The sequence below is a fragment of the Corylus avellana genome, chromosome 10 (genome assembly GCF_965113065.1).
Source record: "Corylus avellana chromosome 10, dhCorAvel1.hap1.2, whole genome shotgun sequence".
In the NCBI taxonomy this organism is placed as follows: Eukaryota; Viridiplantae; Streptophyta; class Magnoliopsida; order Fagales; family Betulaceae; genus Corylus; species Corylus avellana.
The window spans coordinates 13,224,788-13,251,566 of record NC_142499.1 but is presented as its reverse complement, the minus strand read 5'-3'; the positions used below and the strand labels follow the sequence as shown (position 1 = coordinate 13,251,566).

Sequence of the window (26,779 nt, the reverse complement as noted above, 5' to 3'; positions counted from 1 at the left end):
AATAAATTAACAAACAAGTTGAAAAACTATGATTTACATCCATCTATAAAGCTTGTCCCCATAAGTGTTAAAGTGCTGATTTAAATGATTAAATTTATCTTTTCCTATTAGATTAAACATTTCAAGTATGTGATGATTTAACATGGTAGCAGAGCCAAAAGTTTTGAGTTCGAACCTTGACTTCGTCAATTACCTCCCATTTCATTTAAATATTTTATGTGTTGGGTTTCACGTATTAAAAGTGAGTGATCTGTTTAACTTCAAATTCTAACGAAATGGGATAAATTGCATCAAATTAAAAATTCGGGGGGTAAAATTGAGAGTTTTTGAATTTTGAAGTCTTATTAAAATGGGTGGAAGTTCATGAGGTCTTTGTGAAGTTAACCCTTATTTTAATTTCCAGAAATTAAATAATTTTACCATAATTATGTCTTTAATTAGAGAGCTCCCACAAACATTTTTCAATAATTGGAGTCTTATTCTATCTTTGCAATTTCTTGTTTTTCTCTCTTTCTGCCTTTTGAATTACTTTCATCTTTGCAATTGATAATCTCTTTTAATTATATTTGGGGTCTTAATTAGAGAGCAATGACTAACCTCTTTTTTATACCATAACGAAGGCCACTTTCTCTCTATGAGTTCTATTAAATCACCACTTATCCCAAAATTTTAAGTTGATAGGAAGAACTAAATTTAATCACTTAATTAATACTTAACACTCATCCTCACATGTGGACTCAAACTCTTTTTTAATATGTGAAACCTAAGATGTGTAATTTTTTTTTTTTGGAAGTATTTTCCACTATTTTCATCTTTTATGAAAAATTAAGCAAGCCCAACTCTCTCAATTGTTTTGCTTTGTTTACATTCCATTAATTGCACCAAAAATAACTCTAAAACCTATAACTAACAACCGGTCCATACCAAACACACTTCAGTGGTCTTTGTTTATGATTTACTGGTGGCTATAATACCAATAGAGATTTCAATCCACCTTGAAATCATATATATATATATATATATATATATATATATATATATATATATATATAATCTACTAATGGACATATATATAATCAGATTATTTTAAAGATCATTAACGCACGATTTGCCCCAGTGGTGACTATTTCTTTCATCATTGACCGATTGCCCAAAAATATATAAAAGTAAAAACTCTCCCGCTAATTGATTACCTTGTTGGACCATGTTGTGCACGCACGAAGACTAACCAATTAATAGTCATCAACCCACAAATGTCCGTCCACTTTCAAAAGCAAATCAATTTGCAAGGAACATGATTAATTAATTCCTTGGAAATCTAATTCCATCATTTGACCGATTTGCACAAATTTGGAAGATGATTACTTATGTGTGAAATGCATTACGCATTTAGATTTCCACGGAATCAAATTCCTTGTAAATTGATTTCCTTTTGAAAGTGGACATTAATTTCGCCATTGCCTTTGTTGTAATGTAAGACTAAGAGTGGTTGTTCCATTTCAACTCATTACTCATTTGGAAGATATTATTGAAAATATATCAAAAATGAAGCACGCTATATATTAGAACATAGTTCTTAGATTTCCACGCTATTATAACTCATATATATATATATATATATATATACTTGAAGTGGACAAGTTTGTAACGTATAAGAACTAATGAGTTTACTTGAGATTTATTATAAATAGAAGACAATTTCTCCCATTGATCATTCATGGGAGTCAAAACTCAAAACCTTGTGTTCATAAAAATTTAATACACGGTACCATAGAGTTCATTTTTAATATTGCATTATCTGAGTAGTCTTTATTATCATGCCTTTGTCGTATCTCAATGGGAATAGGACCCTCTCGTGTCCATAATGGATTGGAGAATATCCAGTTCGTGGATAAGATTTCTTCTTAGAAATCCTACAGCCACAAATAGGACACTTGTTCTACTACTACAAAAATAATAATAATAATAATAATAATAATAATACAATATTTTAGATTAAAAAATAAATAATAAAATAAAATAAAAAGGGTGGCTGGCCACTGCATCCTAGCCATAGGGGGTGGCCAAACCACCCCATTTTAGCTGGGGGTGGCTTCAGAGCCACCCCAATGGCCGGCCAAGGGTGGCCGGACCACCCCATGGCCTTGGGGGTGTTCCGGCCACCCCCTAAACCCAAACTAAAAACAAAAAAAATAAAAAAATCGTTTGGCCCTTGGGCACTCCCATGGGCCATGGGGTGGCTTCGGCCACCCCAGATCGGATCTGGGGTGACTCCAGCCCCAACTAGGGTGGTCCGGCCACCCACAAATGTCTTATAAAAATTATAATTTTTATAATTTTTTAAAAAATATATATAATTTTTTTTTTATTAATGAGACAAATGTCTTATTTATGGCCTCAGGATCTCTTTAAAAGATCCTGACCATTAACTGGATATTCTCCAGTCTAAAATAGACTAAAGAGGATCCTATTCCATCTCAATAAGGCCTAGTATTGAAGCCCAAGCAGGGCCACTGGTGCTCTTGTTCCCAGGCCGAGCTGAGCTTGACGGTAAAGCATGTAGCTCGAGCCTGACCCAACCATGATCATGCATTGGACTAGAATCAAACTAGTACTAACTTTTTAAGTTTTGCTTGTTTAAGCTCACAATAACCTCCTTATCATTTCCCTATACCATTTAACTATTCTTTCAAATAAATGTTCAAAGAAAAAGTAAGGGAAGAAAAAGAAAGGGATTCGGATCTCTTACAATTTCTTATTTTAAATTATAGATTCTCAAATTATATAATTTAGGTCGTTTTTAGGAATTCAAACACTTAAAAATGTTACCTATTAAAAACGCGATCTATTATTTCTTTAAAATTTTAAGGAATCCTGATCATTTGACATAGTAGCAGCATTAATGGCAAAATTTTGTGCATGGGTGGGTCAAAATTAAGCTAAAACAAGTTTGCTGAAGGCAGAATCTACTTGACTTGGATTGGCTTTGAAATGTTGTTGCGGTCTTCTTATTGGATTTTATTGGCAAGTTGGAGATTAATAGAGAGCATCCATATTTTTGTTCATTAACAAAATTGTTTTTTTTTTTTTTTTTTTTCATGCTTGTATGGATGAAATAATACCGATTTTAGTATTTAATTATAACGTTTGTTTAAGTGAGTATTTGGCTTTTAAATTGTTTTGACAATACTTTCATACTTGGGTGCATATATCTTCAATAGATATATATTAAGAAATTTCATTAACAATGCGGTTAATGAAAAGTAGGTTAAAAAAGAACCAAAATTGTACAAAATGGTTTTAGGATTGCTAAAACAAGAGTATGTTTTGTTGTAATTAACCGCCGGTCCTCATAAGATAGAAATTAACCGCCGTTTAAATTTAATGATTTTTTCAATAACATCTGTTTTATTTTTCATTATTATTTTTTAATATTTTTTTGTTATTCTTTTCTAAAACACTTTCACCAAAAAATAAAATTAAATAAAATTAAAAATAAAAAAAAATATTAAAATTATAATGAAAACATGCGCTAGAAATGAAATCACAAATAGGAGCCTTTGCCGCTTATACGTACCGGCCACTTTGATGTAACACTTATGAAAAACACAACAGGATGCAAGAAAACACAACACAACTGTATATGGAGTCTCACCAAGCTGTCAAAGACGTCTCATTCCCAAGGAATTTGGGATAAACTGAATAATTCTCATAGATCCCAATAAGTTCAAATTACACCACTGCATAACATTCTACCGTGCACTTATTTGTTCAGAGATAAGAGATAACAAAAACAGATGATAACAATGACACGCCAAACATCAACTATCTATGGGGTGCATGCCTAGGATATATAAGATAAACCTGAACCGAACCCACTGAACATGCACATGCCTTATAACGACCTACAAGATATATATTGTCATCAATTCGTGATGCCCACGGGACTTCGGGAAAATGTGTCTCTAATTGCCCTCATTTTGTTAACGACATCATTTGTGGTCAAACGCTCATGAGGTGATGTTGAAGAGCACAACAATCCAATCTGCAACACCGAGATCATGCAATCCACAACTCTACTTCTAGGATTGAAATGATGATCAACTTCTTCGATTATTGCGCTTTCTTCTATATCAACGTTATTTGTCTCATCATCATCTTCATTTTCTTCAAAGGGCATTGACAAGTCCACTATGTCCATGACACGTTCCGGCAAAGCCATTGCAGTAAACTTTTGAATGCTCAAACCTTCTTTGAACATGTCATCGGTAGGTTTTTTCCCAGTGAACATCTCCAGCAATAGTACACCATAGCTATAAATATCTCCAAGTATAGAAATTTGGCCACCCATCCCATACTCTACAATTTATTAATACATTAGTACATGATCACTAGATATTATAGATCTATACTTAAGAATTTATAGTTATATATTTATATATATAAGACCTAAGAATTAGACATATTAGAAAGAAAAAAAAAAAAAAAAAAAAAACGACCTACGAATTTGACTTGGACCTATCAAAGTTAGGTTTGAACTTTCGTTCATACTTTAGCCTGAATCAAATTATTGGTTGAAAACAAACCTGGAGGAATGTACCCGATGGAACCCTTCAGTGCAACTGAAAAGTCTGACATACTTTGATTTTTGGAGGGATCATGTGATGCGTCAATGAAGAACTTTGCTAATCCAAAGTCACCAACATGGGCCACCATATCTTCATTGAGGAGGACATTGCTTGGCTTTAAATCACAGTGAACAATCGGTGTTTGGCAATGGAGATGAAGATATTGTAATGCATAAGCAACATCCATGGCTATGTTCAATCTCTGAATAAAGCTCAATCTCTTGCATTGATGTTGCTCATCCTCTATAGGATGCAGCCACTGGTCTAAGCTCCCATTACACATGAACTCAAAAACTAGACCCTTAAAGTCGTTCCCTTGATGATCAATACTTGAGCAAGCAGTGATAACCTTAAGGAGATTACGATGTCGTAAACTTCGCAAAACATTGCATTCATTAACGAAACTCTTGGAACCTCCTTGTTGTTGAAGGTTTAACACTTTAACTGCAATAACTGCTCCATTGCTAGAAAGAATTCCTTTGTATACAAAACCAAAACTACCAGAACCGATCAAATTGTCCACAGAGAAACCATTAGTTGATGCTGAGAGTTCTACATAAGATATACAAGCCAATCGCCTATTCATTAAGGAAGATGCAGCCAAAGGTCTCTTTCTCCATTTTTTAACATTACAACATGTGATGAAAAAACATAGTAGAACAAGTCCCAATATGATAGGAATTACTACTTTGAGTGCAAGGCGTTTCACGGATGCACGTGTACTACTTCTGTAGCATGTTGGCAAATGTAATTCTGGGACACCACCACATAGTTTGTAATTTCCAAAGATTGAAATTGCACTTACATTCGAAAAAATCCCTTCACTTGGCACTTTCCCAAAGAGATCATTATCTGAAAGATTGAGATGCTTAAGTGACAAAAACTTGCTAAGAAATTCAGGAATCTGCCCTGACAAGTTATTGCGCGAAAGATCAATTTCTTCTAAACCTCTTAGTGTCTTCAAAGATGGAGGAATTGCTCCTTCAAATGAATTACCCTCCAAATGCAAACTCACCAAACTAGTACAGCTACCAAAGGAAGTTGGAATTTCACCAGATAATTTATTATCTGAGACATCTAACTTGCAAAGATTTTTTAAGTTACCTACTTCAAATGGTAGTGTACCTGTCAACGAATTATGAGACATGACCAAATAAATCGAAAGGGATGAAAGACCAATAACTTGTTTTGGTATGGAACCATTGAGATTGTTTGTAGAAAGGTTTAGTTCAAGCAAATTTTGGCAGTTTCCTAGGCTTGGGGGTATACTTCCCTCAAATTTGTTCTCATCCACGAGGAGCTCTATCAATTTAGTTAAGTTACCTAAAGAGGATGGGATCGACCCTGAAAATTTGTTATTGTTCAAATATAGTACATGTAACTTCTGGAGCTTCCCAAGTGCATCGGGGAGAGGACCACCCAAATTGCTACCTTGTAATTCCAGATAGGTCAAGTTAACAAGATTGCCAATCCCAATGGGAATGCCTCCATGTATCTTATTTCCACCTAGAGCAAGCCACCACAGCTGGGAGGAAAGGTTGGCTATAGAGTTGGGCAGTACACCACCAAATTGATTCAAATTGAGAGTCAAGACCTCCAAACTTGTACAATTAGCCAAAAAATCCAGAAAATTCAGGTCACCAACTTTCCCATTTCCAAGTCTATTTGCTTCGAAACCCAGATAAACCAAGCCACGCAAACTTCCTAGATTTTGAGGCACCGTCCCAGTGAAACCATTTTCACTAAAGCCAAGCTTTTCAAGTCTAGATGCATTTGATAATGACACGGGAATATGTCCTGTGAAACTATTAAGACCGCTAAGAAATATTTTTAGGTTAGGAAGAGTAAGGCCAACATCTGATGGAAGGCTTCCATGCAATTGGTTTCCAGTAACAGAGAAATGGTATATGGAAGATATATTATAAATGAGAGGAGAGATAGTACCAGATAGATTATTCATAGCAAGACTAAAAAATCCCAAGACTGATAGACGACCAAGCGCAGTAGGTATGCTCCCATTTAGATTGTTCTCGTAAAGGGAAAGAACAAACAAAGAAGAAAAGTTTCCTATCCACACTGGGATACTTCCTGTAAGATTGTTCGCAGCAAGTTGCAGGAAAACCAACTTTGACAATGTACTGAACTGCTCTGGAATCCGCCCAACAAGCTTGTTGTAAACAACATCAAGCACTCTAAGTTGTGTACAATGACTTAGATTACTTGGAATGTTCCCACCAAAGGAATTGAAACTCAAGTTGAGATGCTGCAGGCGCCCTAGTCTTCCCACTTCTTGAGGAATTTCACCATAGATGCTATTGTTTCTCAGGTTGATTCCAGTAAGGTGAGTAAGATTTCCAATAGAAGGTGTTAAGGTGCCACTCAATCTTTGAACTTGTAAGTTGAGAATCATGACTCTTTTACTGGAGGGGGTGCATGTAACACCGAACCAGTTGCAGAAGTGGGTGGAGTCATTCCACAAGCTCATGATTTGAAGTGGGTCTCCACTAATCTGATTCTTGAAGGCAAGCAACGCCAGTCGATCGGACTCATCTGCAAAAGTTGGAATTCTTGCAGATTTCAAAGTTGGGCTCATAAACAAGAGAAGAATTCCGTGAAAGAATATGAAGAAAATCAACTTGGAATGCAGACAAGAGTGCTTCATCTGGTTGGGAATATAATTATCAAGAGTAGGGTGCAAGTCAAGTTTGTTTGACGTGAAAATATCAAAAATTTCCACTGAGAGTCAAAAGGAAACAAATTTTAGTGGGTCAAGCGATTGGGATAATATAGATGGCGAGGCCTAGCATCTGTTTAGTAGAGTGTAGTGACGCATGCAATTCAAACTTCATTTTGATAGATGTTGGCCCACTTATAGGTAATGAAATTCGTCCGACGACTCTTTAACATCTATTCAATTTCATTGCTTTGTTTGCCGCAACCTTTGTGGTCCCAAATTTGAACCTAGTTATGGAAATATGAAGTAAAATGTTTTATGATGAACTTTATTCTAGTAGCGTTTTTTCAACAACTTATTTAACACTTGTTTCAAAAGCTTAAACAGATAGGTAGAGGTAAATTTATTCACTTAATCATTACTTTAACATTTCGCTTGACGTGTGCGCTCAAACTCCTGGAGGTGAGTTAACGGAGTTAAGGTTCGATCCCATGACGTTTGGGATTGCGTTTGAGAAACAAAGCTTTTAAGTAAACGCTTTTTCATAAAAGTTTCATTTCTAAGCTTTTACCAAAAGTACGTTTTGGTAATTTTTAGGCTTTTTGACCTTCGAAAGCGCTTTCAATTTTTTTTACCAAACCGATTTTTTTTTGTTTTTGTCAAACGAGCTTTTAGGGTATTAAATGCACTTTTGAGGTCCTTAAACGCAACTCCAAACATTCCCTTAGTTGGAAACCCGTGATATTTAGTTAATACTTGTTTGCTCACTTCTTCTTCTTCCCTTTTTTTTTTTCCTTTTTTTTTTTCCTTTTTTTTTTCTTCTTCTTATTGGATGAATGAAAATAAATTAACAAACAAGCTGAAAAACTATGATTTACAAACGTCACAATTGCTGAAAAACTATGAGGAAATCAGATGCTACTGCTACATCCATCTATAAAGCTTTTTTCCGTAAGTGTTAAAGTGTTGATTTAAATGATTAAATGTAGGGTTAAATACTCTTTTGACCCTTAGGGTTTCAACACTTTATTTTTTTCCTCTTTCGGTTTCATTTTTATCACTGGAGGTAACTGTAGTTTTGATAAAGACTAAGATGATACCTCCGTTAAAATTCCGTCCAAAACTTAATGGAACGTCACGTCTGCACCAATCTAATGTCGCCAAGTGTCATATAATTAATTTTTTAAAATAAAATTAAAAAGATTATATATATTAAAAAAAAACAAATGAGGGGTGGCTTTGGCCAGTTTGGAGGTGGCCTGGCCACCCCATCTCTCTAGTTTGGCCACCCCCTTAGGCTCCTACCCCCATCCGGCCGTTGATAGAGCTTATTTCCACATCTACATTTCTAGGAGAGGGGATAGCCATCATCTTCTCCATGAGATGATATTATTGCACTGAAACCCTTCCTTTTTTTCGTGAGAAGGAATGACAAGAGTGGCAATGCAAGGCTTGCAATTTAAGCACCTGTTCTTGCAGCCAGGAGGCTTTGATCCCAACACCATTTCCCTCAGTGTACCCTGAGGATGATATGCCAGAGTAAGAAATAATTAATCAACAAGAAACACAAACTACAGTGTATATATTTGACCGAGCAAACAATGAGGAAATTATGAAAAGACTTTTCCATGGAGAATAGGAAAACACCCGGATGGGTCTACGACGAAAGAGAAATCACCCAGATCGGAAAACAATATGCCCAAACGGGCCAAATGGGGGTGGCCGGGCCACCCCCATCCAGCCGTCGGGGTGGTGGTGACTTGCCACCCCCAAACCGGCCAGTTGGGGGTGGCCAGCCCCCCAGTGGCGGATATAGAAATTTGTATTAGGCGGGGCGGGAGAATGAGTATGGGCTAGGAAAAAAAAAACTTCAAAAAATTACCTTAAATTTTTTTTTTTTTTTTTTTTTTTAAAAAAAAAATTTTGGGGGGCATGCGCCCCTTTGCATCCGCCATTGCAGCCACCCCCAATTTTTTGTTTTTTTTTTTTTTTCAAAAATATATATTTTAATCTTTTCAATATATTTTTTAAAAATAAAATTATCTTACGCGTGACGACATTTGATTGTGCTGACGTTGCATTCCGTTAAGTTTTGGACGGAATTTTAACAAAGGTATCATCTTGATCTTTATGAAAACCACAAGTACCTCCTGCGATAAAAATGAAATCCTAAAAGGAAAAAAATAAAGTGTTGAAACCCTATGGGGCAAAAGAGTATTTAACACTTAAATTTATTTCTTCCTATTAGTTTAAGCTTTAAAGATAAGTGATGATTTAATATTGTATTAGAGCCAAAGGTTTTGAGTTCCAACATTAAATCTGTCATGTACCTCCAATTTCAATTAAATATTTAATGTGTTGGGCCTAACATATTAAAAGATAGTGATTTTTTTAACGCCAAATTCTAACGAAATGGGATAAATTGCATCAAATTAGAAATTCGAGGGGTGAAATTAAGAGTTTTTGAATTTTGGGGTCTTATCAAAACAGGTAAAAGTTCATGTGGTCTTTATGAAGTTAACCTTATTTGAATTTCCTGAAATTAAATAATTTTACATAATTAGGTCTTTAATTAGTGGGCTATGACAAACATTTTTCAATAATTGGGGTCTTATTCTATCTTTGCGATTTCTCGTTTTTCTCTCTTTCTGCCTATTGAATTATTTTCATCTTTGCAATTGATAATCTCTTTTAATTATATTTGTGGTCTTTTTCTTTTTTTTTTTTTTTTTTTTGGAAGAATTATATTTGGGTCTTAATTAGAGAGCAATGACTAACTTTTTTTATACCATAATAAAGGCCACTTTCTCTCTATGACTTTCCATCTTTCTCTTTTTTTTTTTTTTTTTTTTGTTAAATCACCACTTATTCCAAAATATTAAGTTGATAGGAACTAAATTTAATCACTTAATTAATACTTAATACTCACCCTCATACCAAAAAAAAAAAAAAACTCACCCTCGTATGTGGACTCAAACTCTTTTTTAATAGGTGAAACCTAACATGGGAAATATATTTTTTTGGGAAAGTATTTTCCACTATTTTCATCTTGTATGAAAAATTGACGTCGCCCAACTCTCTCAAGTAGCTAGAATTAATTGTTTTGCTTTGTTTACATTCCAATTTCACCAAAACTAGCTGTAAAACCTATAACTAACAACCGGTCCATACCAAACATACTTCAGTGGTCTTTGTTTACGATTTACTGGTGGCTATGATACCAATAGAGATTTCAACATTGACCGATTGCACAAAAATATATAAAAATAAAAATTCTCCCCGCTAATTGATTACTTCGTTGGATCATGTTGTGCGCGCGCGAAGACTAGACTAAAGGTCCGTTTGGGTTTGCGATTTCAAGAAGTGAAATTTTAAAAATTGTGTTTTAAAAAATTAAGTTTTTAAAATCGCAACTTTTTTAAATTGTAAAAACATTTGGTAAAAATTGTAAAAAAAATTTAAATTGAAAGTTCGCTACTTTTTAAAATTGTAAAAATTGTGTTTTTAAAATTCACCCACAAATGTCGGTCCACTTTCAAAAGCAAATCAATTTGCAAGCAATATGATTAATTCCATGGAAATTTTGTCTATCTATGTATTTTATGGACAATCATACACTGAATTGGGATAGGACTTTATGTACTATATGAAGTAAAATGTTTTATTATGATCTTATATTCTAGTAGCGTTTTTCCAACAACTTATTTAACACTTGTTTCAAAAGCTTAAACTGATAGGAAGAAGTAAATTTAATTACTTAATCATTACTTTAAGATTCAACTTCACGTGTGGGTTTAAACTCGTGGAGGGTGAATTGACGGAGTCAAGGTTCGATCCCAAGACGTTTAAGATTGTGTTTGAGAAGTAGCTTTTTAAAGTAAAAAATGTTTTTTTGGCAAAAACTCAATTTTTAAGCTTTTGCCAAAAGTGCGTTTTGGTCATTTTTAAGCTTTCTGACCTTCAAAAGCGCTTTGAATTTTTTTACCAAATTGGTTTTTTTTTTTTTTTTTTTTTTTCAAGGCTAAATATATTATAAATCCGTGAGTCAACCCGCTAAAACTATAATATCCTTAAGTTTTTTTTTTAATTATTTAATTAATTATTATTATTATTATTATTATTATTATTATTTTGAGTTTTTACTCGCTGGGTTAATCGAAATATCAAATAAATCCCCACCATAAAATTTTCTCAAATTTATGTAACACCCGTTAGTTCCACTCAAAACGCACTGTTTCTGTTTTGAGGTTTTTAATTTCCGCATGGTTATGTGAGCATTTGTGGTCGTTTTGGTTTTATTTTGACGGGTATTTCTCGTTTTGGTGATTGGTCGATTTGCTTTCTGGGTGTTTGACATTTTTGGTATTCTCTATTTGGTTGCTGAGAATATGTTCATGTCAAAGAGGCCATAGCGTATGTTTATGTTGTTTTGGATTGGTCAAATGTTCTACTGTATATTTGAGTGGCAATTTACTGATTTTTGTTTCCTTGGGTTTCCGTGATTGGTCAAAAGTATGCATAATTCAAAATCATGCAAAATGCATTGATTCTTGGTTAAGCTGGGCCAAATTTTGGATGCTAAAATTCCCCATCAGGGAATTCAAATTTTGGACGCTAAAATTCCCCATCACTGAAACCCAAGGAAACAAAAATCAGTAAATTGTCACTCAGATATACAGTATAACAGTTGACCAATCCAAAACAACATAAACATTCGCTATGGTCTCTTTGATATGAACATTTTCTCAGCAACCAAATAGAGAATACCAAATATATCAAACACCCAGAAAGCAAATCGACCAATCACCAAAACGAGAAATACCCGTCAAAATAAAACCAAAACGACCACAAATGCTCACACAACCATGCGGAAATTAAAAACCCAAAAACAGAGAGGAAGGGGTGGCTTTTGGCCACCTGTTCAATTTTTTTTTTTTTAGGTTTAATTTTTAAATTAAATTAATAAAAAATTAATATATTGACATAGAAAAATGGTGCATTTTGATTGGGACTAACGGGCGTTACACAAATTTGAGAAAATTTAATGGTGGGGATTTATTTGGCATTTTGGATTAACCCATGGAGTAAAAACTCTAAAAATAAAAATAAAAAAAATAGAGATTTTACAGTTTTTGCGAGTTAACTCAGAGATTTATAATATATTTATCTTTTTCTCAAACGAGCTTTAAGGGTGTTAAATGCACTTTTGAGGTCTTCAAACATGCCCTTAGTAGGAAACCGGTGATATTTAGTTGATACTTGTTTGCTAACTTTTTCTTTTTCTTTTTTCTTTTTTTTTTCTTTTTTCCTTCTTCTTTTTGGGTGAATGAAAATAAATTAACAAACAAGTTGAAAAACTATGATTTACATCCATCTATAAAGCTTGTCCCATAAGTGTTAAAGTGCTGATTTAAATGATTAAATTTATCTCTTCCTATTAACTTAAACATTTGAGGTATGTGATGATTTAACATGGTATCAGAGCCAAAAGGTTTTGAGTTCGAACCTTGACTTCATCAATTACCTCCCATTTCATTTAAATATTTTATGTGTTGGATCTCACATATTAAAAGTGAGTGATGTGTTTAACTCCAAATTCTAACGAAATGGGATAAATTGCATCAAATTAGAAGTTCATGGGGTGAAATTGAGAGTTTTTGAATTTTGAAGTCTTATTAAAATGGGTGGAAGTTCATGGGGTCTTTATGAAGTTAACCTTTATTTTAATTTCCAGAAATTAAATAATTTTACCATAATTAGGTCTTTAATTAGAGAGCTCTGACAAACATTTTTCAATAATTGGAGTCTTATTCTATCTTTGCAATTTCTTGTTTTTCTCTCTTTCTGCCTATTGAATTGTTTTCATCTTTGCAATTGATAATCTCTTTTAATTATATTTGGGGTCTTAATTAGATAGCAATGACTAACCTCTTTTTTATACCATAACGAAGGCCACTTTCTCTCTATGAGTTCTGTTAAATCACCATTTTTCTCAAAATTTTAAGTTGATAGAAAGAACTAAATTTAATCACTTAATTAATACTTAATACTCACCATCACATGTGGACTCAAACTCTTTTTTAATAGATGAAACCTAAGATGTGTAATTTTTTTTTTTTTTTTGGGAAGTATTTTCCACTATTTTCATCTTGTATGAAAAATTAAGGGAGGCCCAACTCTATCATTTGTTTTGCTTTGTTTACATTCCATTAATTGCACCAAAAATAACTCTAAAACCTATAACTAACAACTGGTCCATACCAAACACACTTTAGTGGTCTTTGTTTATGATTTACTGGTGGCTATGATACCAATAGAGATTTCAATCCACCTTGAAATCATATATATATATATATATATATATATATATATATATATACTAATGGACATATTTAATTAGATTATTTTAAAGATCATTAACGCACGATTTGCCCCAGTGGTGACTATTTCTTTCATCATTGACTGATTGCCCAAAAATATATAAAAGTAAAAACTCTCCCGCTAATTGATTAATTACCTTGTTGGACCATGTTGTGCACGTGCGAAGACTAACCAATTAATAGTCATCCACCCACAAATGTCCGTCCACTTTCAAAAGCAAATCAATTTGCAAGGAATATGATTAATTAATTCCATGGAAATCTAATTCCATCATTTGACCGATTTGCACAAATTTGGAAGATGATTAGTTATGTGTGAAATGCATTAATTGCACCAAAAATAACTCTAAAACCTATAACTAACAACCTGTCCATACCAAACACACTTCAGTGGTCTTTGTTTATGATTTACTGGTAGCTATGATGCCAATAGAGATTTCAATCCACCTTGAAATCATATATATATAAAATCTATTAATGGACATATATAATTAAATTATTTTAAAGATCATTAACACACGATTTGCTCCAGTGGTCACTATTTCTTTCATCATTAACCAATTGCACAAAATTAAAAAGAAAAACTCTCCCGCTAATTGATTACCTCGTTGGACCATGTTGTGCACGCGCAAAGACTAGATCGAGTAATATCCATCCACTTTCAAAAGCAAATCAATTTTCAAGGAATATGATTAATTAATTCCATGGAAATCTAATTCCACCATTTGACCGATTTGCACAAATTTGGAAGATGATTAGTTAAGGGTACTTCTGGACCACATTCTATTAGGAAAAAAAAAATGAACTAAATTTTTGAATATAGTTAGATGGCGTGGCAAACTTCTGGACCAGATTTTCAATGATAAATTTAAATAATGAAACATGGTGAGAAGATCTGGTACATTTAAATAATGTACCAGTAGAAAATTAAGAACAAAGAATCTGGTCATTCAGATTTATTGCGTGATCATTTTGATTTGATTTTGATTTGTTTATATATACATCATTTTCATTCTGTTGTTATGAAAAGACATTTGGTTGCTATTTCATACAATAGTTGTTGGGTGGTCTATTTGCAAGCAATAGATTATAGATCTGAATGACCTTTAACTTTGAAAATAATGTGTAACATACACATGTAGCAGCGGTAAAATCGAATCTTACCATGAAATGGTTTTATGGTTTTTCTTAGTTTTATTTGAAACTAAGGTTATGTTGGTTTCGACCAAAAATGTTTTCAACAAAATAATATTTTTATATTTGGCACATACCAAAAATCATGATCGGTCCCTGTGAGTCATAATGGGTCCTAGCGGGGTTTCGACCAGGTCCTGCTAGGTTTGGACCAAGTCCTAACGGTGGCCTGATGAAGTCCCTACGACGTTCTTGCTGGATTCGTTGATATGAGAATTATAAGCTCAAACTCAAAAAATAGTTTGCGATTTAAAAAAAGGGAAATCATTTTACCGAAATTAAAGAAGTTAGTTTTTTTTGTCAAACCGAAAATATTTTTCGTAGACTATTATTTTTGTCACACAAAGCACGAAAAAATATTTATAATATTTTTTTAAAATCATTTTATGCCAAAACAAACATAGCCTAAATGAAGAGCTTCTCAAGAAAATCTCGAAGCTATTGACATAAAAAAATTTTAGGTATGATAAATTCTAGTGTAAGTTATGGTTACAGTTGAAAACAACCATGGAAATTTTACGCAAAATGATCAGTTAAATTGTTGTATCCAAGAAGAACGAGCAACTTTCCAAGGATGAAATTGCTTCACATGTTATTTGCTATGAGCGCTTTTTTCTTTCATGGCATTTAGAATGTGGAATAGTATTAACTGAGGATTATAATCTTTCAACCATGTCTTTTAGAGCAAGCTACAAGTTACTCTTGTGTTATTTTTGTGTCCTTTTAAGAATGATGTGGCTTTTACAATCACCATTGAGCATGTAATTGATCATTATTTAATTTTGATCAAATGGTAATTTTAAGAGCAACATTATTCTTGAAGGGACACAAAAATGACATAATAGGTACTTCTAAAATTACTCTGTCTTTTATGATTACACTGCCTCTATAACCTAGGACTGTGCAATGAATGTTGTTGGAAGCAACACATAATGATAAATAAACACATTTTTGTATATTCTCGTTATGTCCGGAGTTCCAATTTCCGCTTTGTTGGAACAGCTTTTGTCGTTTACCTGCAAAATGCAAAATAGAAAAAGTAAACACAAAAGCTTGTTGGGATGTGCCGACACGGATATACACTCCTCGGAATTCTTGGAAGTAGGATATGGGAGTTCATTGCTATCTGCTAGAGGTCTTGTGAACTTTTAATTTGATTGTCCTGCATCTCTACCCATGTGTATTGGGAAAATGATAGGCTTAGAAACACATTTTATAAAAAAGCTTTTACAAATTGATGTGGCATAACATGATTGGATATGAGATAAATTCAAATTTTGAGAAACCCAATTATGTTGTGCCACATCAGTTTGTAAATTTTTTTTTTTGTAAAATGTGTTTGTAAACCTAGTATTCCTCATGTGTATTGATGATAAATATTCCTTAACGTTATATTGGGCTTCTATAATTCTATTGCCTCTCAAGCCCATACCAATAGTTCGGCAGGCTGTGTCATTCAAGCAGCCCAAATTCTCAACAAGCTTCATGAGTTGGGCTGCTTGAATGACAAAGGATGCAAAGAGTTGGGCTGCTTGAATGACAGAGTTGGGCTTCTTATTGTGATTTTGTGAATAAATGCAAATGATGCTTTATTCATGAAATTGTCTCTTCTTTTAGAGTAATGCTACAAGTATCTCTTGTATCCCTTTTGAGCCTTTCCAAGAATAATGTGATTATTAAAATCATCATTAGACTTATGATTGATCATTATTGAATTTTGATCAAAGAGTAATCTTAATAGCCACATCATTGTTGAAGGGACTTAAAAGGAACACAAGAGGGACTTTTAGAATTACTCATTCATTTTTTTTTTTTTTTTTTTTGCTTTAACCGGTGATTGCAAATGGTCCAATAGATACATGCTTGGATTGTATTGACAACAGCAAAATATAAAAATGTTGGCAATTTTATCCCCCCTTCTCTTTCTCATATATATATAGAGAGAGAGGGAGAGAGAAAGGTCTAAAAGCAATTATAATATTAGTATAGTTCCACCCACAAAAATTTATATCCTTTTTTAAGTCTTTTACAGTTTTGAGGTTAAATTTTTATGCTTTTCTATATTCAGCATATAAATACAAGTACAGAGCAGCTCATAAATTTGAAATGGGGAAGCAAGATTTATTCAACAAAAGGAACACCCCCTCAACGGGCTAAATAGGAAATGGGAGAAGTAGTTGGATAAGTGGGCATTTTTCCAATGAATAATTTTCCTTTCATAGATTTTGTTATTGAAAAAGTCACTTTTCTATGTAAGCAGTCGTCATTTAATAGATGTAAGACAGTTTTCTATTTGTCATAGTTTTGGACATTGGGTAGCAATTAATATATGTTGTCTCTTTACCTCATTTCAAGTCTGGGTTTGAATAGCTTCAAATAACTCGTGGGTTAATTAAGGAACATCCAGAGTAAATACCTTGACCTTTTTTCTAGACATAATGAAACAAATTATCACTTATGTATACATAATTTCTGGACAAACATATAACTTCTTTACTAGTAGAATTATAGACTAAAAGTATCATGATAGTGTGTTAAGGACATCTATATAAATTGAAACATAAACTCCTGAAAGCTTTTTACTGCACCATCTTTGAGGATATAGTGGCTGTTAATGGGTATAGATGACCCTTTTTAAGTTGACAACAGCTAACTATAAAGATAATTGGAAAACTTATACATTTTCAGTCAAAATCCCTTTAAACAACTAAAGGATCACATAAGGACTTGCTATAGCATCCTAAATATAAAGATAATTGTGCATTTCTCCATGAAATAAATCTGCATTTAAAACCATTAAATTGATCATTCGGTGCAACAAAAAAAATATATATATATCATGTTGCATCAAGAAAAGCTTAATAGGATTTTATCCCAAGAACTCAGTCAAGATGTATTATTCCTCCTTTAAAAATGTTAGTCACTTAAGTAACAAGGACATTGCTAAAAAGGAGCCATATCATAGTTAAAAATAACACCCTTTTATATAAGACATCTAAAGACATGTAAAAAAAAAAAAAAAACACGAGATTATATATACTATTTCATAAAACAAAAACAATGGACACACCAATCTGGTCCTACAAGATACACATCCAATTTTTGGTTCCTCTTGGTTAAGGTTTATTACTCACAACATAGTGGACACTGGACATACCTTGTGGATCGAATTTGAAGATCAAGTTCAGCTCACAGACATGCAAAGCATGAGTAAATTACAATGATGTCCATCCTTTTATCACAGCCAAATGAAAAGGAAAAAAAGTACTCATATGAATGAGTCACTAATAGTATTGCCAAAATAGTGATAAACTGTCAATGCAATTAATGCAGAAATACAGACTAGCATACCTGCACAAACACAATATTGGAACCAGCTCAAAGTTCATGTTAAAGATGGCCAAAAATATTCCTTAGGAAAGAGATTCTCACTATGTCACATTCGTATATTTTCTTTTATAAACAACTTTCTATCCTCTCTATTCAACAAAATTACAGAGTTTGAACCCTGAACTAGATAAAGCCACTGAATGTCTCCTACCAGATTTCCGCTCCATTGCTCTCCTTGTTCTAGCTGCAACAAAGCAACCAAGAATACACCTTATATACACCCAGCAATGAAAAACTAATATTACATTCATTGTGAATTCATAGAGGACCAAAATAACTGATGGAAATTGTAATATCAACAAATTAAGGTTAACGAAACAAACAGATACCAATTGGTTTAAATTACTCACCTTATAAAGTCATACCACTTATGCAATAAGAAATAAAAGTAAGAAAAGTAGAAGATAAAACACAAATGATAACAACGCATTTGGGTGGACGTTATCTTATTGGAGTGTGGTGTTGTTGGTAGTTATGTTTGCCCTTGGTGATGTACAGTGGCGGAACCAGCTATTTTTATATTGAAGGTGTCGCTAAAAATTTTTTGGCGTCCTAAAAATTTGGTAATTCACACAATATATGCATCACAAAAAATATCTATAAAAATTCATAAATATGTGCTAAAATTGATATGTTAGAAATGTAACATGTTAACACTATATCAAAAAAAAAAAAAAAAAAAAGTGTCTAAAACTGCACTTTACGGTCTTTGGCCATAATCACTCCAAGAAAAATAAGGGAAATTTGACCAACTACACATCATTGAGATATTACATCAAACATGTGATGCGTGTTAAGTTTGAGCAAGGCCAAAAAAGGAAACATATGCTTATATCCCTCACAATCAAAGCTTAAACCATAATGACAATAAACAAGAGCAATTCAAGTCATGAATCAAGGTAAGTGGCTCAAGAATGTCACTTAGGCATTTTGTCAAACATGTGGTGTGCACAAATATTTAGTCATGTGCAAAGAACTCACGGATAATAGAAAATCATACCTAAATACATCACAAACAATGAGTATAATACAACCACAACCAGAATCAAGCATAACAATTAACAAGAAATGAGACAAGATTAAATCATGGGAATCATACCTAACATGTGCAATTTCAACAGAACATTGAGAAGAAATTCACAGAAAAATAAGGCCAATTAAATATACTACAAGTCTATAATGTGAAAATAAAACAAAATAAAAGATTCAAAGAAAACAAGCTACACCTACAACCAATTGTTGCCTGTTGGAGTTTCCACCTAAAAGAATTATATATACATCCACCTCTATTCGGTTGCTGAGAAACTTGAAGAAAGTGAAAGAAAATAAAAATGTTAAGCACTAAGTTTATCCATTTTGCTTTCATGGTTACCTGTAGGCTGTAGCTAGAAATTTGACTAAAATCTGTAGCCGGCTTGTTTGGCCGTCGATTTGCTAGATATTGAGGCCTAATGAAGCACCAAAGCGGTGAGAAACTGAGAAAGGGAACGGTTTTTTTCTCGGTGGGACTAATTTATTTGCTGTTAACAGATTGGGTTGAATGGGGATGGGGGTGCGCCGTGCGGGAGAAGGGGTGGGGGTGCCAGGGTGCGGGAGATTGGGTAATGTTGTAATGGGTAGGGTAGGTAAAATTGTAAAAAGATTTTTTTTTTTTTTTTTTTTTAGGGTGCCGAGGGTTAAAAAAATAAAATAAAATTTTAAAATCCTTGGGGGTGCCGTGGCACCCCAAGGTACCACGTGGCTCCGCCACTGGTGATGTACGCTGGACAACATCAAAACCCATGTGTCTCTAATTGCCCTCAATTTGTTGAAAACATCATTTGTGGGCAACCTCTCTTGAGGTGATGTTGCAGAGCACAAGAGTCCAATCTGCAACACTGAGACCAAGCAATCCTCCACTCTGCTTCTTGCACTGAAATGACGACCAACTTCTTCAATTCTTGCGCTTTCTTCAATGTCATTGTTATTTGTCTCATCATTGGCACTTTCTGCAAAAGGCATTGACAAGTCCACTATATCCATGGCACATTCCGGCAAAGCCATTGTAATGAAATTGTGAATGCTAAGGCCATCTTTGAATATATTGTCGGTAGGTCTTTTTCCAGCGAACATTTCCAGCAAGAGTACTTGTTGTAATATTTGTTACAAACATTCATTTTTTAGTCATTTGAAAATGTTTTATCATTTGATATTATCTTCATGAGTTTTTATGAGAAATAAAAATCATCTTTAACCATTTTGGTTTATAACCATTTGTATTTATTACTTGGTTATAAGATATAACTTTTATGACCGTTAGCATTTATTACTTGGTTATGAGATATAACTTTTATGACCGTTTGTATTTATTACTTGGCTATGAGTTATTAAATAAAAATTAGTTTTAATTGATTTTTACCGTTTTGACCGTTAGTCTTTAACAAGTTTTATTGTAGTTTGACTATTTTATTATTAACAAATGTTTTACCGTTTTTGGTGTTATGACCATTTGGACATTATAAAAAAGAAAGAAAACATCCACAATCTCAGGGTAGAGTGAGTTTGCAACAAGAAAGAAAGAAAGACAAACTCATTTTCTTTATAAAAGTGTTTTGTCCTATTTTAGAAGACCAATTGCATAGAATTCTATTCTATTCAATTTCTATTTTCTCTTTGCGATTTTTTTTATCAAGAAGATCAAAGGGTTGTTCTACTAGTCTTCGTTATTGGAAGTGCGTCCTTAACGAAGGTAGACGCTATAGTCTAATCCTAAGAGGTTGTGTGTCAAAGGATCCGATCGCACAGAGTTATACACTCCGGGAGTCACGAATCAACCTTTAAGGACAACGCTCTTGCATGATGCTATAGCATTGTGAGATCTTTTCATACTCTATTTTCATCTCTTGTATTTTATTTATTTTATTGTTAATATTCATATTGTAATTATTTTATATCAATGAGAATTTGTGTACCATCCAAAATTATTTCCAACACCCCAAAGCTAGAAATATCTCCAAGTACAAAAACTTGGCCACCCATCCCATACCCTGCAATTTTTTAATACATGATCACTATGATACTATAGTCTTCCAAACTTAAAAAAATCACCTAGTAATGCATATTTACTACTATTTAACAATTTTGTATATTTTTTTATGAAAGATAAAGAAGCATTTATTTTCCAATGGCCCCCAATATTGAAATTTTTCCTTAATATTTATTAGACTTTTTAAATAAACTTGATCCCCTTAAAATTAGGCTTGAATTCTCATCCATGTTTGCTGTGTCAAACTTGAGCCTAGTTACTATAAGTTGAAAACATACCTGGAGGAATGTACCCAACAGAACCCTTCAGAGCAATTGACAAAGCAGTCTGACATGGTTTCATTTTTTTAGGGACTATGTGTTGCTTCAAAGACGAGCTTCGCTATTCCAAAGTCTCCAACATGGGCTACCATATCTTCATTGAGGAGAACATTGCTTGGCTTTACATCATAGTAAACAATCGGTGTTTCACAATGGAGATGAAGATATTCCAATGCATAAGCAATATCTGTGGCTATGTTTAGTCTATGAATAAAACTCAATCTCTTGCATCGATGTTGCTCATCCTTTGTAGGATGCAGCCATTGGTCTAGGCTTCCATTAAACATGAACTCTAAAAACTAGACTCTTAAATGTGTTCACTTGATGATCAATGCTTAAGCAAGCAGTGATAATCTTAAGGAGATTACGATGGCGTAAACTTCTCAAAGCATTGCATTCTTCAATGAAACTCTTGGAAGCTCCTCGCAGTTTAAGGTTTAACACTTTAACTACAACAATTGCTCCATTAATAGAAAGAACTCCTTTGTATACAGAACCAAAACTACCCGAACCGATCAAATTGTCCACAGAAAAACCATTAGTTGATGCTTGGAGTTCTGCGTAAGATATAGATGCCAATCGCCAATCCTTTAAGGAAGATGTGGCCAAAGGCCGCTTTCTCCATTTTTTAACCATACAACATGTGAGAAAAAAACACAATAGAGCAAGTACCAATATGACAAGAATTACTACTTTGAGTGCAAGGTGTTTCACGGATGAGTGTGGACTCTTTGTATTGCATTTTGGTAAAAGTAATTATGGGACACCACCACACAACTTATCATTTCCAAAGATTGAAATAGCACTTACATTTGAAAAAATCCCTTCACTTGGCACTTTTCCCTCGAGATTATTATGAGAAAGATTGAGATGCTTAAGTGACAATAACTTGCCGAGAAATTTAGGAATCTGTCCTCACAAGTTATTGTGAGAAAGATCAATTTCTTCTAAACCTCTTAGTGTTTTTAAAGATGTAGGAATTACTCCTTCAAATGAATTATCCTCCAAATGCAAACTCACCAAACTAGTACAACTACCAAGGGAAGTAGGAATTTCACCAGTTAATCTATTCTTTGAGAGATCTAACTTCGCAAGATTTTTTGAGTTACTCACTTCAAATGGTAGTGTTCTTGTCAAAAAATTATGAGACATGTTCAAATAAATCGAAAGGGAAGATAGACCAATAACCTCTTTTGGTATGGTACCATTGAGATTGTTACTAAAAAGGGTTAGATGAAGCAAATTTCGACAGTTTCCTAGGCTTGGGGGTATACTTCCTTCAAATCTGTTCTCATGCATAAAAAGCACTGTCAATTTAGTTAAGCTACCTAAGGAGGAAGGGATTGGCCCTAAAAAATTGTTATTGTTCAAACCTAGTATCCCTAACTACAGGAGCTTTCCAAGAGCATCCGAGAGATGACTACCCAAATAGTTATTTTCTAATCCTAGAGCATCCAAGTTAACAAGGTTCCCAATCCCAATGGGTATTCCTCCATGTATCATATTTCCAACCAAAGTAAGACTATTCAGCTGGGAGGAAAGGTTGGCTATGGAGTTGGATAGTACTCCACCAAATTGATTATAACCAAGAGCCAAAACCTATAAACTAGTATAGTTAGCCAAAAAAATCGAGAAAATTCAGGCCACCAACTTTCCCATTTCCAAGTCTATTGCCTTGGAAATTAAGTCCAACCAAGTGACGTAATCTTCCTAGATTTTGAGGCACTGTCCTAGTGAGATCATTATGACCGAATTTAAGGGACCGAAGTCTAGAAGCATTTGACAATGACACGGGAATAGGTCCTGTGAAACTATTAAGACCACCGACAAATGTTTCAAGGTTAGGAAGAGTAAAGCCAACATCTGGTGGAAGGCTTCCATGCAGCCGGTTTTGAGTAACAGAGAACAAGTATATGGAAGATATATTATAAATCTGAGGAGGGATAGTACCAGATAGATTATTCGCTCCAATGTGAAAAAATTCCAGGCTTGATAGATGGCCAAGCTCACTAGGTATAGACCCTTGTAGATTGTTCCGAAGAAGGGAAAGAACATGCAACAAAGAAAAGTTTCCTATCCACGCTAGGATACTTCCTGTAAGGTTGTTCACAGCAAGTTGCAGGAAAATCAACTTTGACAATGAACTAAACTGCTCTGGAATCTGCCCAACTAGTTTGTTGTCAACAACATCAAGCACTCTATGTTGTGTACAATGACTTAGATTAATTGGAAGGTTCCCACCAAAGGAATTATGACTCAAGTTGAGATCCTGCAGGTGCCGTAGTTTTCCCATTTCTTGAGGAATTTTCCCATAAATATTGTTGTTTCCCAGAATGATTCCAGTAAGGTAAGTAAGATTTCCAATAGAAGACGTTATGGAGCCAGCCAATCTTTGAGCTTCCAGGTTCAAAACCATGACTCTTTTATAGGATTGGGTGCATGTAAAACTGAACCAGCTGTAGAAATGGGTGGAGTCATTCCACAAGCTCATGATTTGAAGTGGAGGTTCACAAGTAAAAACTAAAACTTGAAAACTCACAAAAGGGACCAAAAATAAATTTCGCAAAGTTTTCAGCTACTGCCAGTCTGTTGGTACTGCCCATTGCGTTGGTGTGCTCGAAAGCAAGCTGGGTGGAATCGAGCGTAGGAGCGCTTATCCTTCAATGATCCTGCCTACAGTGCTGGTGCGCTCGAGTTGATGCGGGAGCTGGTCATGCACAGGTGCGCGCAAAGGAACTAGTGGCTGCCTTGAGCATGAGTGCGCTCAAGCGCAGTGTTGATTGGATCGAGTGCAGGTGCACTGATTCGTCAGTGGTGCTTCTTACTGCGCTCGTGCGTCTTGCTTGGTGTTGCCTTGTGCACTAGTGTGTTTGAATGTGATGCAATTGCGCTCAATCGCACTCGAGTCAGTGTGCGGATGATGATTGGCAAAAGTTGCAAAACAGGCCAAAAACAAAGAGAAAAGAAAAAAAAAAAAAAAAATCTTATTAGTGGCAAGAATAAATTAAAAAAAAAAACAAAAAAAAAAAACCAAATTGCAAAATTGAAAAATCTAAACTATAACTAAGAGAAAGATAAAATCAATCTAGACATAAATTGTTTCACAAATCAATCAATTTCCCGACAACAGTGCCAAAAACTTCTTGTGAAAATTTTAATTATTCGCAAGTGCACGAATCGTTTGCAATAAATGGTTGCAAGTGCGAGGTCGATCCCACAGGAAATTGTGTTGATGAAAACAAAATTTATATTTAAACAAATTAAATCCTAACCAGTTCCCAAAAAAAAAAAAAAAAAAATGATCTTAGGTTTTGAAAATAAAACATAAACTAAATAAGATAAAATTTATCAACTAAGAAAGCACTAAAGGTTTTGTAATCCACACTCACCAAATCATAGCAACACATTTTATGTTTATCAATATCATCCAAAGTTCTCACAATAAAAATCTTATGTAAGTTCTACTATGCTTTAAAGATCAATTAAATCATTCAATGAATCTGTTCTTGGCACAAATCACAAAAGATTTCCGGTTTAAATTAAATCATCAAATGTATCTATAAATCACGAAATATATCCAATTTAAACCAAATCATCAAATGTATCCGTAAAACAAAACACAACAAATATCCAATGTTTTGATAAAAGAAAACCCAAGCAATCAACTAAGTGAAACTATCTCAAATCTTTAAATGTATCCATAAATCACAAAAGATATCCAAGAATCATCCCACTAATTGAATTGAAGTAGAACAATTTAAATATGAAAACCCATAAATTCAGATAATATCAACTTACATGAAAGTATTGTTGCTCTTCATTGGTGAGGCTTCATCATCAATCTTAATTGAGAAATTAGCTACACATAACTATGAAAATAAATACTAAACTTAAAGAAAAACTAAGCTAAAGGGGAGAAGAGATGTGAAATTTTGGACTCCCATCCTCCTCTCATGTCTTTCCTATTTATAGGGTTTTTTTCTATGGATTTAACCTAAAAAACGGCGGCTAGGTTTGATAAATGGTCCGTCCAGACAGGCCTTTTCACCGGCCAGACGGGTACATCACCTGAGTGCACTCGAGCCCTTGAATGGTGCGCTCGAGCTCATGTCCATTCGGATGGAGCCTTAACCATTTGGACGGGGACTTCACCGTGCGAACGGCTTGTGAACGGAGACTCTTTTGACCTAGTAAAAATCGGAATTAGCAAACTCTAGTGAAACATGACTTTGTAAATCTTTGAGTTAGCTTTCCAATGCCGCCACAAAGCTCGCTCCAATCCAAGTTTTGAAACATTAGATATGGTCTTTTTAGTAGGACTTGTCAGGTGCGAATCATCACTCGATCCAAATTTGCTGTCAATGCTCCTCAAAGTGTCTTAAGCCCCATAATTAATGGAATTAGTTGCATTTTTCCTTCGAAACCTGAAAGCACTAAAACAGAACAACATCAAACAAATAACAATAACATATACAAATTAAGAGGCTCAAATATGCAACATTTGGCATTCATCGTAGGGATAAATGCAAAATATTATATATAGGGATAAATGCAAAATTGGGTCCCTATGAATGGCTTAAATTACAAATCACTCACTCCATGTGTATGTGATATAACGAATAATTTATAGGTCTATGTAGTTGACATAAATTATAAATCACTTCATGTGGTATAAAAAATAATTGAAAAAATTACACTTTACCCCCCAAAGTTTGAGTTGATTTTTAGTTTGACCTCCAATGCCATCAAAGTTTCAAAAAATTTCAATGTGGCCTCTTCGTTAACAGTTTCCGTCCAATTTAACCGAAAATTGGTCACGTGTATTTTTTTGTCTTAAATTTTTAAAATTGTCCTCATATATTTTAACAAATTCTAAAATGCCCCCAAGTCAAACCAAAATAATAATAATAATAATAATAATAATAATAATAATAATAATTGTGTGCCCATTTGGGGGTGGTTAGGCCCCCACCCCCCCTCGGTGGCCATGAGCCACCCCCATCCCAAGGGGTCAAATGGGGGTGGTTTCGACCAAACGACTAGATTAGGGGTGGCACGACCCATGGGGGTTGGCCGACCACCCCATTTAGGCCCATGGGGGTGGTCGACCACCCCCTATGGGTTGTGGAAGTGGCTGAGCCACCCCTTGGCCATTTGGGGGTGGTCGA

At 34.2% G+C, this 26,779-nt stretch overlaps 3 pseudogenes; all 3 read right to left on the bottom strand.

Moving 5' to 3' along the window:
- Positions 1-3,925: 3,925 nt before the first annotated feature.
- LOC148583369 (LRR receptor-like serine/threonine-protein kinase EFR pseudogene) lies at positions 3,926-7,290 on the bottom strand (annotated as a pseudogene).
- Positions 7,291-8,578: 1,288 nt separating this feature from the next.
- Positions 8,579-8,807, bottom strand: LOC148583368 (EPIDERMAL PATTERNING FACTOR-like protein 8; annotated as a pseudogene).
- A 9,411-nt stretch (positions 8,808-18,218) lies between these two features.
- LOC132162327 (putative LRR receptor-like serine/threonine-protein kinase At3g47570) lies at positions 18,219-24,214 on the bottom strand (annotated as a pseudogene).
- Positions 24,215-26,779: the final 2,565 nt, after the last annotated feature.